Source organism: Lissotriton vulgaris, chromosome 5, assembly GCF_964263255.1.
Source record: "Lissotriton vulgaris chromosome 5, aLisVul1.2, whole genome shotgun sequence".
Lineage (NCBI taxonomy): Eukaryota > Metazoa > Chordata > Amphibia > Caudata > Salamandridae > Lissotriton > Lissotriton vulgaris.
Genome location: NC_141693.1, coordinates 1709571813 through 1709596758, shown reverse-complemented (window position 1 = coordinate 1709596758; position 24946 = coordinate 1709571813).

Below are 24946 nucleotides of genomic sequence, written 5' to 3'. Positions count from 1 at the left end.
TAAAGATTGGAGTGGAAAATGAGTTTGAGTCAAAGCTGGAGACGGGGTCATTTGAGAAGGAAGTAGCCTTCTGGTATTGGCGAATACTAGATTTGGAGGATGGAACATTTGATTTGCCAGAGACCCTGTGGAAGGAAAGCTTGCCAAGGATCGCCACAGAAGACCAATGGCAAGTAACTATGTGCATGCTGTATAAAATTGTTAAACCGGCAAATCTGAGGCGAAATCTCTTGTTTACCATTCACAGGGCATACTGGTCTCCATACAGGCTTTCTAAATTTAAGGATGGAGGGATTGTTGGATGTCCAAAATGCAAAGCTCCAAATGTTGACGACCTACACATGTTCGTATTTTGCCCAATTATCAACAATTTCTGGTTAGACGTGAGTAATTCCCTCTCCAAAACTCTGAATCAAACCATTGAGGTAAGCCCTGAATTAATTATTACCGGGAGAATGGATTTACAAAATAATTTTCTGAATAATAATGTTAGACTTATTTTTTACGCTATGTTGTTGGCACGTCGAGAGTTATGTAAATTGTGGGTCTCACCACTTAGCCCCACTTTATTAGATTGGGTTTTAGCCATGAGGTACACGGCAAAGCTTGATATGCTAGATCCCTCTAAAAGAAACAGAGGATTCTGGGTACCCTTCCTGCAAAAGTTTGGTTAAAATTAATTTTATGTTAAAGTCCAATGATTAAGCCCGTGCCTGTCTCGCTAAAACTTGTAACTATCCCAGTACGATAAAGAGAGTTGGTGGAGGACACACATCTTGGGTCAGGCTGGGAAGAAGGACAGTTCAGAGGAATGCCAGGCCCAGAATATGTGGTGTTCATGCCCTATTACTCTGAATCCAGCACAAGAGATAATAACAGCCCAGAGGTGGATTAGAGAGAAGAAGGGGCGGCAAGACGGCAAATGAGGATAAAGAAAAAAAAAAAAAAAAAAGAAAGTGTATTGAGTGGGGGGCGACCCTATGGCTCCTATTAGTTGAGAGCCTGTTTAATTGAAGCATCAGATGGCCCACTCAGTATGGGGATACAACATCTACCTGTACTTATGTATGTTGATGATTGCGTCCCTATGGCGCGAACAGGGAAGAGTAGGCAGGAACTCCTCAATAGTTTTGTGACTTTTATGTCAGATCTGGGCCTTTCCACGAATAAAATCAAGTCATATACAATTATCTGTGGGCTTAACTCTGTTTCATATTGTTAGAATAGCCCTCAAATGTGTTTCCACATTCTCTTATCTGGGGGTACCATTTGATAGTAGGAATATCTGGCTGCATCTTAAGGGGGTAACGCTTACACAATTTAAACAAGGAATAGCGTCCCTATGCAAATTAGCCTCTGAGCTAGGGTATATGCTCCTCAATGCAGCGATTACTATCTACAAAGCCAGACCCATATCAATTGCTTCCTATGGGGCTGGGGCGTGGGTTTAGGTTTAAACTTTATAGGTGATCTAGTTAGGATGGCACCAACTTTACTCTAGCTGCCAGTCTGATGCAGTCCAGAAGCTGTATTGATGTTCGCTGTGTAAACTTAGCAGGACCACATAAGATCAGTTGGCTTATGTTTGTCAAAAAATAACTTTATGCCATTGATAGATCCGATCAGTTTCTCAACCCGTAGTCCATAGAAACTCACATAAACTCTAGTAAAATGAGAAATGCTTAATTAGATGGTCTGAATGAAGTGATTCAAAGAAGGAGATGGTAGTGGCTTACCTCCCCTTCTGTACTACACCATATATTGAGCTATACCTATTAAGAAGTCCCACGCCACCAGGAGTACTATGTGTCAAGATTTAGATTATGCTTGGCCCATTTTTTGATTTCTTACGTTTCTCAAGTTGTTGTTGCAAAAGATTTGATACCTTGCCCATATACCTCAATCACCATGTAATCGCAACTACATATGATTTTCTTTTGTGAGCTCTACAGAGTTTAAAGAACACGATTCCTCCTTCCTCTTTTGAGAAATTTAAATAGCAGGAGATGCAAAGAGGCTTTGGCCTACTTACAAATGCCCCAGATGGACTTAGTTTGGCTATCAGTATACAGATGCATTTCCTCTGTTGTCAAATGTAGAATTGTCGGTAAATAAGACAGACCAGCATATTGTTAGAAGGTTTATGTTTACTTTATGGTCTATTGGCACGTTATCCCTGTTTATAAATCTTTTAAAGCTTTTTTTATTGAGCTACTGCATTTTTATGATATGATGAATTTTCTGTTGATATTGTTTAGCTAGGCAAGGGAGGACGGAGCAGGAATATAACTGTTTTAGAATATGTGATTCTACGTTTGGATTAATTGTCTAATAGAAAGACTGTTGGGAGTGAAGCGTGGCAGGGCCCGGGGTAATTAGGCCACAGCAGCGCTCAATAAAAAACAGGATACAGGCACTTTCCCTATCGTGGCCGGAAGACCCCGAGCGGTCTCTTGCCGTTTATATATCCCCTCGAGGCGAGCCCGCCCCAAGGGGTGTGGGGATGCATGAACTTGCAACAATTTAATAGAGTCCGGGTGGCTCTCTACATTCCTCCTTTTTTTAGTTCTTGACCATCAAGTCATACCAGTTCATGGAGAAGTATACACAAAGTCTCTTAGTTGTTGACTTGGTGCCGGATTCGGCCGGACACCATAATTCTGGCTCCAGACTCTGCATCCAGCTAATGCGCTGGACGGGATACTCCCAGATGATTCAGCAGCGGTGTCTTGACCCGACGACAAGGTAGGATCAACACAGCCCTGGCTGACTGGCCGGGGTACCTCTGATGGTGTACTCCCCATGCTGGGTGAGGGAGGATGGGAGAAATTTGGAAAGGAGTCTTGACCTTCAGACGCTTCTTGATCCCGGACACATTCCTTGTTACTGATTGCTGTCCCTTTTGAGCAGGTATCATGGTCCCTTGAACCCCTACAACGACCCATACTTCTGGTTCGTAGGGTGTCCGGAACTTCCACCCGGGTTGTCGGTCTTTTATCACCACCCGGTCTCCGACTCTTAGCTGAGGTTCTTGGGCTCTTCGAGCCTGACTGGCCTTCCGATTCATTGTCTCCCTCCTCGCCTGGCGGCTGCATCATCCCGCTCCACGGGCACCCACGTCGGGTCCGAAGGGATACTGTCTCTGGCTCGCGTGAACAGGAGATGAGCCAGAGCACACTTGGTGGTGCTATGAGGGTCTGTCTGTACGCACCTAGGAACTGGTCAAGGGCTGTTTCAGGGTCTTCTATATTATCCACTGCATTGCTCAACGCACAGTTAATTGTCCTCATCAGTCGTTCTACTTCCCCGTTTGCTTGGGGCCATAGCGGGGTGATCTTCCTGTGGCACACCGCAAGATTTTCGAGATACTCCTGGAACTCTCACCTCCGGATAGGGGGTCCATTGTCGAACTTGATCTCTTCCTGGCAATCCCATCATTGTGAAAGCTCTGTCCAGGACTCTCTTCACGTGTGGGAAAGCTGTTGACGCCACCACTTCAACTATGGGAAATTTCGAGAAGGAGTCAACAATGACCAGCATGTGATGTCCATCTGGGAAGCTCCCAAAATCCACGCTGAGATGTCTCCAAGGAGTCTTGCTCGGTTCTTCCGTAATCACCGGTGCTGGGTCCCCTCCGGTGATCGTGCAGGCATGGCACTGCCTTACCATCTCCTCCACCATGGAGTCCATCTCCGAGATCCATACCTTGTCCCGTAGCCTGGCGTTGGTCTTGGCCATTCCTTGGTGACCAACTTGGGCCAGCACGAGGATCCTTTTCTGAAGCCTCTCCGGGCTCTCTATCAGGTGCCCCTCAAGACAACTCCTTCTTCCCCCACACTTAGTTCACTCACAACTTGCCACAGTTGTTGGCAGGCGTGGCTGACCTCCGGCCGGAGGACGCGAGTGCCGTACTTGAAGTTGGCCCATCCATTGTTTTCCAGTGCTCCTCGGACCAGGGTGAGAGTGGGGTCTTCTTGAGTGGCTCGGCCAATTTCTTCTAGTGTCATGGCCTTGGGACATGCTCCTTGCGACAGGCATCAGCTGACGAGTCGGACGGCATCGTGAACTTCGGATGCCAAGACAGATAGTCGACAGGGCTGTGGGCCCCTGGGCGGAATATCACTTTGAAGTTGTATGCTTGCAACTGCACTGCCCATCGTTCGATCTTCAGGGGTGCTTGCCGGGATGAGCCAGCAAACAGCAGAAGCAGCGGTTTGTGGTCAGTCACGACATGGAACTCCTGGCCCCACAGATACAGGTGGAAGTGCTGGCATGCCCATTTGATAGCCAGTGCCTCCCTCTCGATTTTGCATATCTGGTCTCGGTGTCGGTGAGAGCTTTGCTGGCATAGGCGACTGGCTTCCACACCTCTGGGCCATGTCCTTGAAGGAGGACCGCACCTTGGTCCATGGGGCTGGCTTCGACGACCAGTTCCGTTCTTCATTTTGGGTGGAAGTAGGCCATTACGGTCTTGTCCTGGAAGGCTTTGTTGGACGCCAGCGTCCACTCCCACTTGTGATCGTGGCGCGTAAGGACGTGCAGCGGCTCAGACATGGTGGCAAGATTGAGGATGAAGCGTCCACAGTACGTGGCCATGCCGAGGAAGCTCCTCACTTCAGTGGGGTTTCGAGGCGTGCTGGCCGACCGGATGGCTTCAGCTTTCTTCGGATCCACCAGGAGACCTTCTCGGGTGAACGTGTACCAAAAGAAATCGACGCTCTCTTGATAAAATGAGCATTTGGATTTGTGCAGAATTAACCCACAATCTGCCAACCTTTTCAGAGTGGCTCGGAGGTGCGAGTGGTGTTCTTCAAGCATGTTGGAGTATACGAGGATATCATCGCTGAGGTTGATCATCCCTTGCATCCCCGACAGTGCTTTCCGGATGGCATTTTGGAAGACTTTGGCGGGTGACGACACTCCGAAGCTGAGCCTCTTGTATCTACATAAGCCAAGGTGCGTCGAGGAGGTGGTAATATACCAGCTGTCTGGCTCCAGTTCCAGCTGATGGTAGCCAGCGTTCAGGTCCAGTTTGGAGAACCACTTTGCCCCATTTAGGTCCGCCACAATATCGTCCATTGTGGGGTGTGATGTGACGTTCTCTCTTCATGGCGGTATTTGGCAGTCTCATGTCGACACAGAGTTGAATGGCTCCTGGTTGCTTGGGTTTGGGTGCTACGAACAGCGGGGACACCCACAGGGTAGGACCAGAGACCTTCTCAATTACGTCTAGCTCTTCGAGCTTTCTCAGCTCCTCCTCCACTTGCAGGAAGAGGTTGAAAGGCACCCGATGGTGCCTAAGGGCCCCAGGCCGTACCGAAGGGTCAATGTGGAGCTTGAACCTCTTGCCTTTTTGTTTCCCAAGTCCTTTGAAGGGAGCCGGAAAGTCCTTCAACATCGCTTCCACATGGGATTCATGGACCTGGTCGGCAACGAAGACAAGTCTTAGGTCTTCGGCCGTGTTGCAGCTGAGTAAAGTTCCCTTTTTACCCTCAGTGATGTGGAACCTCGCCTCGGTGGAGTAACTTCCACTTGCGATGGTGGTCTGGATGATGCCACGGAGAGGAAGCGGGTCGTCCCTCCATAGGTGTAGATTCTTGCTGTGGACGGTGCAAGAGGAGGTTGCGCTGATAGGCGGTCGTACTGGTCGGAGTCCATCACATTGACAGATGCCCCAGTGTCGATGAGGGCTTGTACGTCAGTTCCTTCAGTGGAGACTGAGCACATGGGAGGTGGTCTTCGACGAGTCCCTGTCCTGCTTACGTACGACACCATGAACACTTCTTCGTCATCCTTGTCCTCATACGTAGGGCATCGTTCCTGTGGTTGGTCATCCGGCACTGGTGGTGTGTCGTCAAGGGAGATTTGGCAAACACGCTGGGACATGTTTCTGGGACTCGACGATGTTGGTCGGAATCGCCCACCATGGCACACGCTGGCTTAATGGTTTAGCCTTCCGCAGCGAGAGTACGTTTTTCCTTTCGCCCTGCAGACTGCCGTCACGGGGTGATCCTCACCACAGTATCCAAATGGTCCACCTGGTGGCGGTCTAGGCGCCTGGTGAGGCATTGTGGGGCGTCTCCTGATTGCATCCACCTTTTCCTCCTTGATTGGCAGGTGCGGCGACCATTGCATGTAGGGCGGCTTCCATCTCTTCTACCCTGGCGTCCGACAGCTCATGGGAGCGGGCTAGGACCAGGATCTCGTCCAGCGAGATTCCAGGTTGCCAGAGGATTAGCTCCCGCAGGAGCTTCAAACTTCAGCCTAGGACGATCTGATCACGGATCTTGTCCTGCTGGTCTTAGAAGGGGCACATGCTAGCCAGCCGGCGGAGCCGCGCATAGAACATATCGACGGATTCGGCATCGGTCTGCCACACTCTCTTGAACTTGAACTTTTCAAAGTCATGGTTGAGCTGTGGGTCAAAGGGTCGATTGAGCGCGGTGACGACCCCTCGTAGACATCTTCATTTCCGGTGTTGGGCAGCGTCTCGAACAGATCATAGATCTCCGGACCCATTAGTAGATGAGGAGTGACCATTTCACTGTGCCATCCGTTTCCCTTATCCCCTTGAAGTAGTGGTTGAGTTGTCCGACCCAGGCCTTCCATCTTGGCCCACCAGTAGCGGGGTCCGAGGATTCACTGAAGGGGGGTAGCGGTGCAACTGCAGTGTGGGTATGCACCGGTGGTGGTAGATTGGCACCAACAACTGGATTGCGCCCTCCATCTTGCTGGGCGGCAGCACCTGTCGCCGGTGAATTGCTCATTGTGGCCGGGCGATGGTGAGTAAGTGCAAGGGTGTAGCTTGCATGCTGATGTGCGGCTCTGGGGTGTGTGCTTCAGCACGTGTTCCTTTGTCGCTGGCCGTGCAGTAGCTCCGTGTGTTTGCAGGTAGGGGGCGCCAGTAGCCCTTTTGGCGCTGCTTTGTGTGAGAGGAGAAGCTTGCGTTGGCTAGGCCCATGTAACACTGACCCAACGCTTGACGAATTGTCCTCCCTCCTTGCCAGATGAGCCCCAGTGGCATGACCTTGCAGGTGTTGCCTGTTACCCCAGGACAGTCCACACTCTTCCCTCCTTTCTCCTTTTTTTTTCTTCCTTGCTGCTGCCAATGCTTGTTAATTGTCCCTCAGGCACTGCTCCACGTGCAGTGACACACGAGGATCCCGGGGCGTGTGTGTGTGCTTGGCAGGAGGCGCTGCGGCAGGCGCAGGCAGCGGAGGGGGCAGCCCTCTCTCGGGGGCCTCGCTGCTGGGAAGCAGTGGTGGGGAACGACCGCAGGCCTGCAGGCCACGCCGCGGCACCAGCTCAGCAGTTTGGCAGGAGCAGAGACGTCTGTGTGTGAAGAGCACTTTGCGGGCGGGGCTGCTGACACTCCCCCCGTTGAGCGCTGCTCCAGCGAGCGCCGCCGGTTGAACACGCTCCCGATGGCTGGGGAGACGCGTGGGCGGGCTCAAGCTGGACAGTGCGGGCAGGAAGCACAGCTGCAGACGCCGCCGTCGTCGGGCCCTCATGCTGCATAGCATTTTAGGACCCTAGTGTGTAATTTTCCCTATTCATGCCCTTATATTGGTATAAATCACCTTGTCCATATATAGGCATAGAAATCATAACCATATTTAGACATAGCCTATGCTGTCCAAATACAGGCATGGATACTTCCACTAGTTCCAAAAAGCCACAACGATTTCTTGGAAAACTCGGCTTCAGCAGTTAGGGACTTCGCTTTGCTTGAATATTGATTTGTTCTAGAACTCATTGAGTTTTCAAAGAACTGCGATTCTTTGATGACGTTATTATGTCCAACTTTACGTCAAACTCGGCACCTTCAAGGTATAAATATGCCCACACTTGCCCTAGCAAACACACAGTGGTTTGGAGCAGTTCGACTATCTACTTGCCCGACGCAGCTCGCTATAGCAAGTACCGAAGGAAACAAACCCTCCAGCTGACGCACTGAGAGATGGGCTGTCTTTTCTCTTGCCGAGAAATCCAACTCTAGTGTTACCAAGCTCCCCTTGCTGGGTGTCGGGAAATCGAGTCCCGAGACAGAAAGATACCAGACCTCCTTCATTCTAAACCAAGGTACTGAGCTAATTAGACCCTAAGAGAAATCTTGGATAGATTCTTGGCAAACAGAATAATAAACTTATGCTACACCTCACTTACTTCTTCCCCCGTACTAGGCTTAGGTTAGGTACATCGGGGTAGGCGTATTTTAGAAGCACCAGTTGAGTACTTTTAGTCTTTATTTATGTATGTATTTTATGGCTTAGAAACCATACCATGCCTTTACAGTATTATTGTATAATACTCTTCTTGCTGTACGCATTATACTTTACAGCCAGTATTACGATTGTAGCAGTTTATTTCTTCTGCATGAGAAAGAAGACTGTTCAATAAATACTTTTATTGAAAACGCCTGTCTCTCTATTTCTCTGCACCTCTGATGAAACGAAGCATGCATGATTGACTGAGTGAAATATATATCTATTGTTTCCACGACTCTGAAGATATGCTTTATCTTGGGGAAACAAAGATGTCATGTTTATGCGGTTATCAGAAACTAATCCCTTCTTGTTTATTTGAGAAAGTTTCTAGTGACCTCTGAGCTAGCTGGCACTCACAATTAAGTCTAATATATTCGATAGAGACCTAAACAACCTTAGTCCTACGTCACATCTATAGGATATATTATTCCAATGCGTAGAACCTATTGGGAATATAGGAACTACACTACATGGCGCCCAACGTTTGGTAAGTCACTAATTTAACGCTAGATACTAGAGTACCTCAGTTGTGCTTTTCACAGAGACCCCTTTTTCCCGTAAAAAACTCCAATGGACGTCTGGAGTGGGTGAAAGAATAATATCCGCAATAACTGAGTAGGACGAAAATCCTATGCATTAGTTTTTGGTTTCATTCAACGTTGAAGGATACAGTGTTCCAAAATATTGTGCACCTTATCTTTGTTTCCTTGAAACTTGCTCTGCAAACTTTCATTTAACAAATGTCGAATAACTGCGACAACAACGCAACCGGTGGAGCTGCAGCAGCAGCCCGATCAGGCTTTGACGTTACAGGGTTTAATGAAGACGATGCGGATGCTATAATCATCCCGGAAAATTTAAGGAAAACCATCACTATAAAGCTTATAACAAATGGCCTATCACCAAGAGGTGGTAGGGTAATTTTTTTCATAGAGGCACACGAATATCGGCAGACAGAGGTATTCTATTCATGGATTATCTTCCCAGAAGCAAATCCAACAACACATGTGTTCCACTTCTACAAGATAGATGAACCTCCAGCAGAATACGTTCATTTCGAGGATATTGAAATTCCATTAACATACCAAGAGCATGCGCTCTGGTTTAAAGGCGCCCTATAACATCAAAAACACATTACCAGGCTTGGTCCACTAGGTAGACCAGGAGCAACATGGCCGGTACTAGCCAGCTATACACCACATCCTGACATTGAAAGAATGTCAAGGGAAGAACTATTAGCTCAGCTAAAACAATTATTTAAAATACATAGACAATTAGTTCAATATGTCATGCGGACTCTAACAGTCCAACATTTTATAAGGATTCCACAGCACACCCCTCATCAGGGGAATACAAACAAAATCACACCACAGACTATCCAATCGGTCATTGGTAAATTACCAACAAAAAAGAAACAAATTCCATTCTGGTTAGCTCAAGAAATTACTCAAATAGATGCAGTATTTCCTGATAGTACACCTCATGAGAAACACAGGATTCTAACAATCTGTTTACCAATGGGGATCGCACCACACCTGGAGGACTGTGACACTCGGGGTACAGTCTTTGCTGCAATCTACACAAAAACACATGGTGTTCCTTCTATGGCGGTAATACCAGACGTCCTGAAACAGACTCAAAGTGAATACGGGGCAGAGCCTGCCTTGAATCTAGGTATGAAATTACTTAAAGATTTCAAACAGGTCTCAGCTATAATATTAGCTAATATTAAAGGTGAAGCAGCATCCGTGGCAATCCGCTAAAAACTAAAAGAACTTGATGTAACTGGGCAACCGTATGAACTGGCCAGAATAATAGAAAAATCCTATGAAGAACTAGCTAGAGATAGTTTGGGTGGGAAACCAGTAAAACCACAACTGACAGAAAATCCTGAAAATGTTTTTATTAAAAAGAAGTGGGAAAACATGAAACGGACACTTCCAAAAGAGAAGCGTTCTGAATCGAGAGGTAGGTCTCCTCAAAGGGAGCCCTCTGAAAAAAGGTATAACCTCAGAAATAGGGATAATTTGAAAAAACCTGATAGATATCAAGATACTGATACACGTTCCTCTCGTACCTTTTAGACTTCCTCGCAGAAATCCAAAAGAAGAGGACGATCAGAACACAAGGAAGACCGCGTGAAGTCCAAAGACGATCAACACGTTCCTAAAAATAAGAAAACACATTTCACCAAAAAGAAGGTAGCAGGTCTAAAAATCAGACATGCCTAGGATCTTGAGGACACAACTCAAGAACGGGGAGTGGGCCCAGACAATACTGGACAGCGCAGCAGAAGTTACCATAGCTCGCAAGATCCTGAAGTATCATCTGGAGACAGTGGACTTGAATGAGTATATTCAAGTTGAAACTGCCGACACCAGGGTTAGAGTACCCCATAAGTTATATGAAGTAACACTAAGGATAGAGGGGGACATAATTAAAAAAATATAAGCACTCTTTTGGGAAAAACTCTCTAAGGGTTATGACATTCTTCTGGCTCAAAAAGACTGGCCACCTGAATTTGTCAGGGAGTGCCCACATGGCGAAGAGATAATTATGCCAGGCTTCTCAAATCATATTCCTGTTCATAAAAAATACACCTATGCCGGAAAATGGGCTGTAGCCCAGGCTCCAGCATTATATAAAAATCATGTGGGATGGGATGAGGACTCTCCTCACCATAAGATCCAGCTAAAGAATCAACCTACTGCTTAGAGGCAGTATCCAATCAAACAAGAACTAAAAAACAGGTCAGGGAGATCTTAGATCAACTTGAATTCCAAGGGGTGACTGAAACATGCACCTGGTCAATGAACAATCCTTTGTTTCCTGTCTCCAAACCAGACAATGCATATCATCTAGTTTTGGACTACAGAGATTTAAACTCTTGTTGCAAAACCTTTGCAGTACAAAATGCACACAGTGCAACACTGATGAATAACATTGTGCGTAAAAAATATAAAACCACATTAGATATTTCTAACGGTTTCTTCTGTCAAAACATTGCACCTGAAAGCAGGTACTTGACCGCTTTCTCAATCATGGGAACACAGCGTCATTTCTGTCTTCTCCCCCAGGGATTCAAGAATAGTCCAGGGTTATTTTCAGCCAGAGTAACAGACTTACTACAAACGTATGATGATGAGGCATTATCTTATGTCGATGACATCTATCTTACAGACGATGACTTGGATAGGCACTTGAATAGAGTGAACACCATAATACTTGGCTCCGCATCTGAAGGGTACAAATTCAATTTTAAGAAATCACGAATTGCCCACCTCAACGTCCTATTCTTAGGATGCGAACTTTCAAGTGAAGGCAAAAGCTTCGCAGCAAACATTTTAGAAAAGTTTGCGCCTCTCCAAGCTCCAAAAACATTGAAAAACTTAGTCAATTCTAGGTTTCCTGAATTTCAGAAGAACTTACATTCTAAATTACGCAGAAAGGGTTAAACCTCTCTACCAACTAATCAAACCTGATTTCAAATCAACTAATTGGACTAAAAAACACACGGAAATTTTGCGTTCAGTGCAAACAGACATGTTAGCAACAACCCATTTACAGACATGCGTAAACATACGCAACCTTGTAATCCGAATCATCCCAGGGAGATGCGGATTCACGTACTTAGCCTTTAATGAAGGTGAAAAGGTACCAGTAGCTTATAAATCACACTTGTACACACAAGCTGAAATGAAATTCACTTCAACAGAAAAAATTCTGACTGCGTTTCAAACTGCAGTAGCAAAAGAGAGGGCACAGGGAAAACGCATAATGGTCTTTACGCCTGTACCTGCCTTAGAGGTAGTGACAAAAGCGAGCATTCCGAATGCAAAAGCTTTACATCCGAGATGGATACAATGGGTTTTTTCTCTTGCTGCAACAGTCGTTGAATACGTTTTTAATCTTTATTTGAAAACACAAGAATTTCTACAGTACAAACAAGAATGTCCTCTGCCCACTGAGATTCTGCCTCTAGAACATTACGGATGTATAATTTATACAGACGGATCAGCACAGCCCGCAATTGGGGTAAACAAGCATATAGTGCTGCATGCGCAATTTTTAAAGGTCGCTGGCGCGATGCAAAATTCCGATCTATGGTCACAAAAACACAAACTCTAGGAGATTGTACAGCTCAGCGAGCTGAACTACAGGCTTTCAGGATGGCGCTTGAAAATACCGATTGCGAATTCCCTACACTCATAGTGTGCGATTCGTATTGATGCGTCCAATCCTACAACGAATACTTGCAGAACTGAGTTCAAAACGGTTTCAAAGACGCAAAAGGTGGCACAATCAAGCATAAATTGCTTTGGGAACAAGTAGTTCTATTACAGAAAGAACTACAAAAGACTCACGTGATCCATACACTGAGTCAATAGAGTGATGGCGTTCACGTTGCCGGGAATTCATTGTCTGATGAAGCCGCGAAGGAAGCTGTGCAAACAGCTTCCGTAGCTGCAATCACTCGTTCAAAAACAAAAATAGACGGCAAAACAATGCTAGCTGTCAATGCCACAATCAAAGGCAGCGGTGCATCGTTACCTCTAAACAATCCACTCGAATGTGCATACGGTACATAATTGATACCAACTCAGTTCCCTTTGCTCGAATCCCTGGAGTGGGGGATAGGGTAATTCCAAACAGGGAACGTAGGGGTGCTTTAATACAAGAAGCACATATGGGAGAGGGTCTGATACATCAAGGGATCTCAAAATCTCTACTAAAGTTAAAAGAGACGTACTGGTGGTCAGGGATGACTGTCCACATTTACAAATGTGGAATTAATTGCGATCACTGCTACAGAGATCATAGCTTAGAAAGCCGCCAGATACCTGACTACAGTATAGCCAGCCCAGTACAGACACCATTGTTAGACAGCATTAGATTTTCTACACGCAGATGTCACCATGGACGAATGCGGTCCCACAACTATTAGGACAAGATTCATTTGGATGTGGCCTCAGCGCTCGGCTGACGCCCTAACTGTTATAAAAGATTTGCGAGTCTTTATCCGCACATATGCAATCGGCACGCTACATTCTGACCAGGGTCCTGCGTTAAGCTCCAAAGTTTACAAGGAGGCCATGGCCAGCATGGTTGTTGCATTGCGGTACTCAAGTCCATTCCATCCTGAGGGAAATTCGGTAGTGGAAAGAAAAAAACTGTGACATAAAGCAATCTATTACAGCAATCAATCAATCAATCAATCAAAGCAAGGGTATTAGGCTCGGGTGACGAGTGGGTCAAGCATCTAATAAGTGTCCAACGTAGTCTTAATCTGCCAAGAAATTCTCTGGGTGGAATCACTCCATATGAAATCCTTTTTGGTACTAGAATGATCGTCGAAGACCTCGATCGTCATACTTCAGTGGTAGAACAAAAAAAAACTATGATATCAAAGACCGTTTGGCTGTTTTGCTGGACTTAAATGAAACAAGAAGAAGTGTAAGCAACACATTACAGAAGCCAACGACCACTGAAGAAAAACCACCTTTCCAGCAAGACCTGTCTGGATTCCAAAGATTGGGGATCTAGTCAGAGAAAAGATCGTGGATAAGAAGGAATTTGGGCCTTCTTTTGGAAAACCAGTACCTGTCTTAGCAATCCACGGATCATGAACAGTGTTACTGCCGCCCCTTGCTGGAAGGAAGGAGAACCAGTTCGTGTCCATCGACCTGGTAAAACCACATCATGTGGCCATTAATAAGTAGTAGGCTCAGTGGACTCCAAAGGTGTAGCAGATGACCAAATCTCGCTAATATCCAAGAGGTTCAAACTGAGAGACTCATCACCTTTGAAGAATCTGCAGTAAGAAAAGAAGGACTATGCAACAAAGCCATGGAACTTGTGCCTCTTGAAACCCAAATAACAGCTCGTCAAGAAACTCCCGTCTACAATGATGTAGCATCTGACTATACTAACATGACAAGGGACCAATCAGCTCCAGCGATTTCAAATAATCCGGATGCAATACCAACAATTGACAGAACTGCCTCTGGCTATTTTATCAACTTTGATACGTTTTCTGAGGATCCCAGTGAGCCCGATACAAGTCCAGCAAATAAAACTCTCAAGGAACAAGTAACAGAACTTTGTTGCCAGCTTGCGGATACATATCTGGTTTCACCTTGGGTTTAATTTTGGACTGTGTTAGGTGTACTTTTTCTCCTACTGTGGCTCATTCTCGTTTTAAGTTTGGGACGCTCAATCTTCACCTACCCTGCCGTGAGGGCAACGGCTTATTTGTCCTTTGTGTCAGTGGGCTTCAGAAGACGCCGTGAGGGGAACGGCTGCACCGGTCACCGCATCACAGCCTGCAGCCACTACGGGGGGCCAGAACTACAACACCCAGGTGCCCCGGCGGCTAAGTCGCGTCCCTGACACCATCACTATGCCCGGAGGGGCCTGAAAAGAGAGGAGCGCTGAGCACTCATTGGGACGCTCAATCTTCACCTACCCTGCCGTGAGAGCAACAGCTTATTTGTCCTTTGTGTCAGCGGGCTTCAGAAGACGCCGTGAGGGGAACGGCTGCACCGGTCGCCGCATCACAGCCTGCAGCCACCGCGGGGGGCCCGAACTACAACACCCAGGTGCCCCGCGGCTAAGTCGCGTCCCTGACGCCATCACTGCGCCCAGAGGCGCCTGAAAAGAGAGGAGCGCCGAGCGCTCAGTCAGTCAGTCAGTCAGTCAAAATATCTTTATTCGGCTTATTTAAAAACCATACAAAGAGAGAAAGGATAAAATACATTTCATACAAAATTTTCCATAATACACATAATATTGAATAGTAACAACGAATTTTAAAATTGTGACAAACAGTTTAAAAAGGTAGTTTGACATAGATAACTAATCTTGACATACAGCTTTCGCCCTTGAGGCGGCAACCAGAAATTTAGCAACGCAAAAAGTAATGTGGGGATTAGGTAGTAATTGTAAGAAGAGCAAAGCCGGTCTCACCTGAGTGAAGCCGGCTTCTTTAAGAATTGGCAACAAAATTTTTTTCCTTGGCTCTAAGTACAACCCACAAAACATAACAAAGTGCATTGTATCTTGTGCTGAGAACTGGTCACAGCTACAGGGTGGGGCTAATTCTGGCTTCTGCCAATTATTAAAGGAACCTAAGTAAAAGTGCAGCAAATTAAATCTAAATTTGGTTAAAAGAAACCTGTGGAAGGGGATTGTGACGAAACCAAGATATGGTGCGAGTGATGGCGAGCTGACCAACAAGCAAAGATCCCTCACTGCCGGTTTTACTAGTTCACGTTCTTCACGGCATGCTTCCTTCCTTCCCATGAAAGACTTTTTAACAAAGTCAAGATCTTGGATCCTAATATTCTCCGGGGAGGTAAAAAGCTCCGGACGGCCTAGGTCTAAAAAAGCCCTGGCCAAATAGGCCAGCCAAGGAATTTTGTTGGATATATCAAGGGTCAGGACATCGGACATGATCTTATGATTCAATGGGAGTTCTTCATTCATCCACATTTTTAGCCAAAAAATCAAAGGGGCCATACTCAACTTATCAGAAAGAAACTGTAAGCCAACTTCTTTATGAATAGAATACGTTGGGGTCGACTGGGGTACAGAGAGTAGGGTTCTAATAAATCCATTCTCCGCTCTCTGGATTGGTTCCACATTTGCATATCCCCACAATGCGGAACCATATAATGCAATGGCCACAGATTTGCTATTATAGATTTTTAGTATAGCTTCCATAGGCCTGGCCCCCAGCCTACCAGCAAAGCTCAGGAGTGCTGATGATGATCGAGTAACGGCCAACCTCTTAGCTCTAACCTGTGGGCCCCAGGACCCTTTCTGGTCAAACAGTACTCCTAGATATGGGAATGTGGATACCCTAGAGACCATGTCCCCCCTGCATGTGAAAGTTTTGTTTCTCTTCCTGCGGCACTCTTGACCCACCACCATTGTGTGTGACTTGGCTATGTTTATTTTAAGGTCTAATTGCTCCATAAATGAACCAAAGGCATTCAATAGGCGCTGCAGGCCAACACCCGTGCGGGCGATCAGCACGGCGTCATCCGCATATAGGAGCGCCGGGATCTTTATTGCCCCTACACGCGGGACGTCGGCTTCCGGCCCCCCTAGGTGTGCGCCCAGGCCATTGATGTAGATGGTAAAGAGCAAGGGGGCTAAAATGCAGCCCTGCCGCACACCCCTTAATGATCTAAAGAGAGCGGTGCGCCTACCCTCATTCGTCACACGTACACTTGAGAAAAGTTCTTGATGCAGGGAGGCCATAAAGGTGACCAATGCCTCATCAATACCCATCTCCCGCAGAATAGACCACAATTTTGTCCTATTGACCAGGTCAAATGCCGAGGAGAGGTCCATGAATGCAAGATACACAGACCCCTCCTTGGCTACTGTGTATTTGGAGATGAGCAAGTGTAAGTTGACGCACTGTTCAATAGTCTCCTTTCTTTCCCTAAATCCGTATTGGATTTCGGACAAACCACCACAGCCCTCAACGTTTTCCCTCAGCCTGGATAGAAGAACTCTTCCTAAAATTTTTACTGATGAATCCAGGAGGGATATAGGCCTATAACAGCCTGGATCATCCCGCTGACCTTTTTTAAAAATAGGAACTATGGTGGAGGTGTTCCATGATGCAGGAACAGGGTTACCATTAACTGCATTGAACACGTTTGCCAAAACTTCCGCCCACAGTTTTGGGGAGTACATAAAAAAGTCGGCGGGCACACCGTCAGGGCCAGGTGCCTTGTGCTTTGTAGTGGACATAATGGCTTTTTCCACCTCATCTCGATTAAAGATGATGGGGCGGATGGAGGCGCTAGAGGGCGCACTGCGGAATGGCTGGCTGAACTGTCGGCTCCGCCGGACGGACGCGACCATAACGGCCCTTCGCCTCTTTCAGCCGCCGTCACCACTGAACAAAAGGCAGAGTCCGGTGTCGGAAAGTAAAGCCGACACAATGCTATAACTTTGGAGGCTGTTTATGAGCCATACAGCGAGAAAACAGCGGACGAGCGAGGCACCACCGGGGCGCATACAAAATGGCCGCGCCCAGCGGTTGCCGGCTTTAAGACAAAACATCGCCTGCGGAGCGCTGTGGACTGCCACGCGACGGTGTCGAGCCGCGCTGGGGTTGCTGTGAGGACTGCGGGACCGCGGGACAGCGGTTACCGGTGGCTGAGCCAGACTGCGGAGACTTGCGAGATGCGTTCCACCGGATCCAAAATGGCGGCGGCGCTGGAACGCATAAGACCGGCAGTGTCGGCCGCCTCCAGGGCGAGCGAAACGGAGCCTCAGCGAACGGTGCAATAGAAGCAGACGTCGGAGTAAGCACACACGAGGTGAGCCGGCCCAGCGATTGAATCTGTGGGAACCAAACAGCTGCCCTCCGGGATAGCGCGCCAACAACACTGCTTGCTCAGGGAAGGTGCGCAGTGCTCCGGGGTCACAGAGGCACATGGCGATCCCCCAGATGCAGTACGGTCCTACACATCACTCCACGGCCAGTCCGCACCCGGCAATATAACGCGATATTGCGCGGTCCCGCTACGGGCTCTGCCACTGGTTCACCAGCAAGTAGATAATACCAGCAACACCGCGCCTGGCAGCAGCCAACGTAGATGAGCAGACGTACCCTGAGGTGGGGGGCCCAGACACCAGCGAGGCACAGTACGCAGACGGCCAGCAGCCCAAACACGGCCGGGCACACCCCGCCTCTGCCACAGCGGACCATGGGGAAGCCGGAGAAACAGCAGTCAAAGCTCCCCTTTGAAACAAGGAAACAGCCCAAAAATGTGACGACCACCCCTGAAGTTGATGGTGACGGAGACATGACGGAGGGGTCTGCCATGGAATCGGTGCTCCGCGCAATCCAGCAGAGTTTGCAGGAAATGAACGGAAAACTGGACAACGTGATGCAGAGAGTGGATAATATGGCGGCCAAAATAGAGAACCACGACGGACGGCTCGTAGAGGCAGAACAGAGGATCTCTCAAGTGGAAGATGAGCATAAAACCACATCGAAAGTATGTGGGGGACTGGAGAAAACTGTGGAGGCCCTTCGAGCGAAAGTGGAGGATCAGGAAGCTAGGTCCAGGCGGAACAACCTCCGAATTTCGGGCCTGCCGGAATCCACCAACACAGGGAAGATGGAAACTTATATCGAAACACTCCTGAAAGATATCTTTGGAGCCGACAAACTATCCTCGGTGTTTCTGATTGAAAGGGCTCATCGCTCCCTGGCACCAGTACCGAAACCGGGGGCTGCCCCAAGAATGATAATAGCGCGGACACTTAACTACAGAGACAGAGACACAGTCCTTCGACTCGCAAGGGACATGGGCAAAATCACACATCAGGGGAACACTCTGGAATTCTACCCTGACCATACCATGGCGGTGCAGCTGGCGCGGAAAGAATTTGCACCGGTGAAAAAGAAGATACGGGACCTGGGTCTCGAATACGCCATGCTTTACCCTGCTAAACTTAAAATCACGAACTTGGGCAAACCGGTCATTTTGCCGACAGTACAGGCGGCGCATGACTTTATCAAGCAGCAAGGGAAGCGAAGGAAAGAGCAGAACAGAGCGGAATCGACGAGCGATGTGGAATGAAAAGTGGTGCGGACACGATGCTACGGTGCCCCTGGAGCAGCTCAGGGATTACATTGGGCCCCAGGAGGCTATGACTGGCAAGTGAAAGACAGCACCAGGGCGCTCAGCCAGACACTGTGGGACTACAACGGCGTGCACACTGGACATCACAGCGGTGAGGCCCGGGATGATTGTCCTCGCAGTGAGTATTTGGGGGGCAGGTGGCCTCCCGAAGGTGCACAGAGTGACTACATGGTCGGGAGGCTAACTAGCTCCCCGGACGGTTAAGTGTGTACCGGGGGTGCGAACACTGGAAGGCCCTTGGGCTGGACCCTATTACTGGCACTGCCCTGAACTTCTGCTGCCGTGTGAGACTGGGGTATGTCGAATTAAGTTGTTGTGAGTTACACGATGTCATACTCTTACTTTTGGATGGCGAATGGAGGGAGAAGGGTGAAAGATTTTACACGCGACATTGAAGCCGGAATAGGCATCTGTCCACGTCCACTACGTGGATGGAGATGTGTGAACCTGGCGACACCCCCAAGAGGGTGCGCCCCACACCGAGTTTTCAAGTGAGGGAACAGTTTGTTAAGGGATGGCTTTGGCGAAGTTTGGGTGCTAAAGTGGGTGGGGGGGAAGAGGGGGAACCGGGGTTGTCCGAATCACGAACTCTGTGTCTGAGAAGCATGGCGACCTCCTTGAACATACATAACCATGCAAACAGTTATATCAGCTTCACCGATTTGACGTGGATCACGCACCACACACTCCATTGTTCAGTGTCTGCTCAGAACCGCACAATGCGGTTACACCTCATGCTATATATCCTGATGAGTGCATGTACCAATGTCGAGAGTTAATGCATTGACCCTTCTCACGTGGAATGTTAGAGGGCTAGGCAACCCGAAAAAGATGAGGCAGATGTTTGCTTACTTTGACAGGATGCGTGTGGATATAGTGTTCTTACAGGAAACACACCAGGCCACCACCCAAACACCTACATTGGGTAACAGATGGGCAGAATCAGTTACAAGCTCGAATTACTCGACCTACTCCAGGGGGGTCAGTATCCTAATACGTAAAGGGACGCACTTTGAAATCACGAGTGTGAACAGAGACTCGGAGGGTAGAAGTGTTCTGGTAGAAGGAAAGGTCAGAGGGCAGAGGGTCCTATTGCTGAACACGTATGGCCCTAACGTAGATGACCCGGGGTTTTACAGGAAAATGTGGCAGGCAATCACAGAAAAACATGTAGACCACGTACTATGGGGAGGTGACTTTAATGTAACACAGCAAGACCAGTTAGACCGAGCTACACATACTACGGAACACCATGGCAATGCAAGGCACATGTTGCAGGATGCGATGGAAGACCTCCAACTGACTGACATATGGAGGACTAAGAACCCGGGGGTCACAGCTGCGACTCACATAAATGCGGCGAACAATAGCTGGGCGCGACTGGACTATTGGTTGGGTACACGGGAGGTGCTGACTTGGGTTCAACACATTTCACATCTGCCCAGAACACTATCGGATCACAACCCAGTTTTGCTAACAATTATGGTCCCACACTATGAGCCGCCGCCCTTCACCTGGCGTTTCAACGCGGCTGCCCTGAAAGACCCGCTATATGTCACCACTATACACGCAGCGATCGTAGACTACTTCGACATAAACGGCCCGACAACGGACGACCCATGTCTTCTGTGGGAAGCGTTTAAGGCCACAATCAGGGGGATATGCATTAGTACGTCCTCGGGTATACTGAAGGACATCCGACAACAACTGCGCACACGCGAGGAGGCCATACAGGGGCTGGAGCAAGTATACACGCACACAGGGGACACTAAGGTACTGGGAGACATACAGACCCTTCTGACTGAACATAGACAGTTCGCCTCTGACGAACTCAAATATGTCACTAAACGGGCAACGGCCAGGCGCTATGGGGAGGGCGGCAGACCAGGCAAGGCGCTGGCAGACAAGATATGCTCAGGGAGGGCCCCTCAACACATAAAGGCCATCTGTAGGGCCACTGGTGAAAAGGTGGAAGACGTTAAAGGGATTACAAAGGAATTTATAATACACTACGGCGCCCTGTACGCAACACGCCCCTCACCCACGCAGGAAGACTTGCTCGCTTATATGGAAGATGTGGAACTAGCATGGTTGTCGGATGGCCACAGAGCATACTTAGCACGGCCTGTCACGGTGGAGGAGGTTACTGATACTATCAAGCGCTTGCCGAACAACAAAGCCCCAGGACCAGATGGGTATGTGACAGAATTCTACAAAGAATATGCGGATCTGCTTGCCCCCCGCTTGGTGAGGCTCTATGGGGCAGCACACGAGGCCCAAACCCTGCCGGACTCCATGAGAGAAGCCTTACTCATTGCGCTCTTAAAGCCGGGTAAGGAGGAAGATAAATGTGACTCATACCGCCCCCTGTCCCTATTAAATGTAGACACGAAAATAATCGCCAGTCTACTGGCAGACAGGCTAAAACCACTAATGCCTCTTTTAATAAGGCCAGACCAATCTGGATTTATACCTGACAGAGCCACCACACACTAAACCCGCACACTATTTGCCCTGGCCCACTACTTATCTCCCGACACGAAAGCAGTGGCAGTGCTACTTGACGCTGCCAAGGCGTTCGACACCACAGGATGGTCCTTCATTCAGGCGGTCCTGGTGCGCATGGGATTTCCCCTGATGTTCCTTGGGTGGATCTCCATGCTATATAACAACCTGTCGGCACGCATCAGAATAAATAGACATATATCAGAGCCCATTCAGATATGCAGAGGCACTAGGCAGGGCTGTCCGCTCTCGCCGATGCTCTTTGCATTGGTCCTGGAGCCGCTGGCCTGTAAAATCAGACAACACCATCACTACTCAGCCATACAGATGCCATCAAGGCCCATACACATATCACTATATGCGGATGACATGGTGCTTTATGTCAAGAACTCGGCACAAAACCTAAATCCGCTGATGCGGGAGTACATCAAGTTCGGGAGTCACTCCGGACTACAAATCAACTGGGATAAATCTCTCGTCCTAGCACTGACGGACAGCACACTTCCCACACCCCTCGACTACCCACTCGCGTGGCAGGAAGACCCTACGAAGTACTTAGGGGTATGGTTTCACAGGGACCCAGAAATAGTCATACGCACTAACTATGGGCGAGTTATAGCGGCCTTGGAGGATAAAATTAAACAATGGAATAAACTACCGCTGTCCCTGGCAGACCGGGCCGCCATTGTTAAAATGGTGCTCCTGCCCAAGTTCCTGTACTTATTCAACAACATCCCAATTAAACCGCCGGCGGCAGTGTTCCACAATATAAACACCTTGGTGATTAGTTTGCTCTGGGCCGGAAAGCAGGCGAGAATGGAATTGCACACTATGACACTCCCGTATGCTAGGGGGGGCTTCAAGGTGCCGGACTTCTATCTTTACTACTTATGCGCTCAGGCGCAATTCGCGCATTACTGGCACCACGAGGTACCCTTCTTGACACATGTAGCAGTGGAGGCAGGGGACGCGGACCCGATACCGCTAGCAAACATATTACTACACAGACGCCCAAGGCTCCACGAACGAGACATCAACACTGTGGACACCACTACGGAGGCCTGGAGACTGATGGGCAAGGCGGCTAACGCCCTGCCGCTGTACGCTCCGGCACTTCCACTGGCCCATAACCCGCATATCTCGGTTACACAAGAGCAGGTTGGCATGGATCTGCTGAGGTGGGCAGGAATAGACAAAATGGGTGACCTGTATCAAAATGGGGTCTTCCAAACATTAGACACGATGCAATACATCAGCAACCCGTCCCTCCTGTTCAGGTTCAACTATTATAGGCTACAGAGGGCACTTAAGGAACATTACCCAACACACCCGGAGGAACCGACACCACTGGCACCACTGCAACTCCTACTCACCGCACCAACGGCATCTCACCTGGTGTGTAAACTATACACCAGCTTACAGGGAGCGATAGGGGGAGGCACTGACAAGGCTAGGAATAGGTGGAGTGAGGGTCTAGTAACACCCTTAACTGAGGAGGAGTGGGCATCAGCGTGCATGCTAACCGACATGCTAACACCCAACGGCAATTTAAGAATCATACATTACAAATATCTACATCAGGTGTACTACACGCCTCAGAGACTCCACAGATATGGGTTACAAGAGGACTCAAAGTGCACAAGGTGTAAACAGGAGGGGGCGGATTTCATGCACCTAGCTTGGCACTGTCGCAAGGTGGCGGGCTATTGGGAACAAGTGGTACAAACGCTGAATGAAATGTTGGGATCTTCCTTGCTCTGTGATGCCAAACTTTGCCTCTTGGGAATCGAACCGCAGTTGAGAGCGAGAAAGCGTAAGTTCTGCGCAGTTGCGCTGTTGTTGGCCAAAAGGAGGGTGTCCCTACACTGGAACAGTAGACGTGGTCCGGAGGTTAAAAGATGGTTGGAAGATATGACGTACTGTCATGATAATCTGACCACATATGAGGAGGAGCTACCGGCCAGATCAAGGCCCAAGGACTATTGGGAGTACCTCAGAAGCTATTTATTGGAGCATGGGGCGGCGGAGGAGGTAATTGAAGACAACTAGAAAGGATACATGGAGGGTGGCAAGCTGCTGAACACTAATACCATGGTATGGATTAGGAGGGAGGATGCTGTGACACAGGTGATTCGTGCTGATGGACACTATTGAGTTAATTTAATGGATGGTTAAATTCAGTTAATGTTGGGAGAAAATGTTACCAAAAAAGTAAGAACCCTGGCGTGATTTTGAGTGAATATCGCACTTGATTCTAGTACTGTGATTCCACTGTAAGACGCCGCCGGTCCTAAGGATCTCGGCTGATGGGCTGTGTACATGATCAAACGAGCCCATTTGGGCACATGCAACTGCAGCCGGCCGATCACGGTTGTAGGCGAATCGCATGTAACGTATTTTCATATGTGATAAGTGCAAATAAACCTCTTACACCAAAAAAAAAAAAAAAAAAAAGATGATGGGGCGGATGACTGGGCTTGTCAGCAGGGCATCTTTAGTTGCATCAACAGTGTCCCCATAGACATTTTTAAAGTGAGATAGCCACTTTTCATCAGGAATAACGCAGTCCATGGAATCATTATTGTCGTCTGAGAAAAAGGGCTGTTTAATGATGTCCCAGAATTTTTTACTATCCTTCAGGACTGCCGCCGAAAGGAGGCCCTCCCATGCTTCTTGTTTAATGGTATCCTTTCGTTTTTTTATTGCTAATTTATAAGTTTTCCTGAGTCTGGTAATCTCATCTTTTACCCTGGGAGTATTTTTTAGGGCTGCCAGTAGTAATCTATGTGCTTTTGAGCATGCTGAATCGAACCAGCGCTTATTTCCTGGAATTCCTTTTTTTGTCTTTGCTAAAAGGTCCTGTGACACCTGCCCACATATTACCTCGAACGCCTCTACAATTTCTTGACCCTGTGCACAGGGATTATTACAAACCTCGACCTGCCCCTTAATCTTTGAAAATTTTTCAGCGTAACATTTTTCAGGAACCACCTTTGCCCATTTCATGCGTCTACCTTGGTCAGTAGTCCTCAGGGGGTGGGCAATTACTTTCAATGGGGATGGTCCCATGTTGCCTCCCCACGCCACTTCTAATTCTACCGGATTATGGTCACTAAAATGTGATTGTGTGGTGTGATAGACGATAACCCGGTTAAGAATGCCTAGGGATACAAAAATGTAATCTATGATTGTACCATAAGGGATGCCAGTGAAGGTTGGCAATCTTATGCCGCCATCTGGTTCATATAGGTCAAAGTTGGCAACAAAATCATCCAGCTCCTCTCCCTCTGTGGTATGTTCAAAATGAGGTCCCTCAGGTCCATCATCCCCTTCAATACTACTTCTCCTACAATTTAGGTTGCACGGATGAATATTAAAATCACCTAATAAGATATAGTCTGTATCAAACGTATTATTCTGACTGACCGAATTTAAAATACTATCTAGATCAGTGATATTACCGCCTCTATAATCACTATTCCCTGAATTATAGAAATT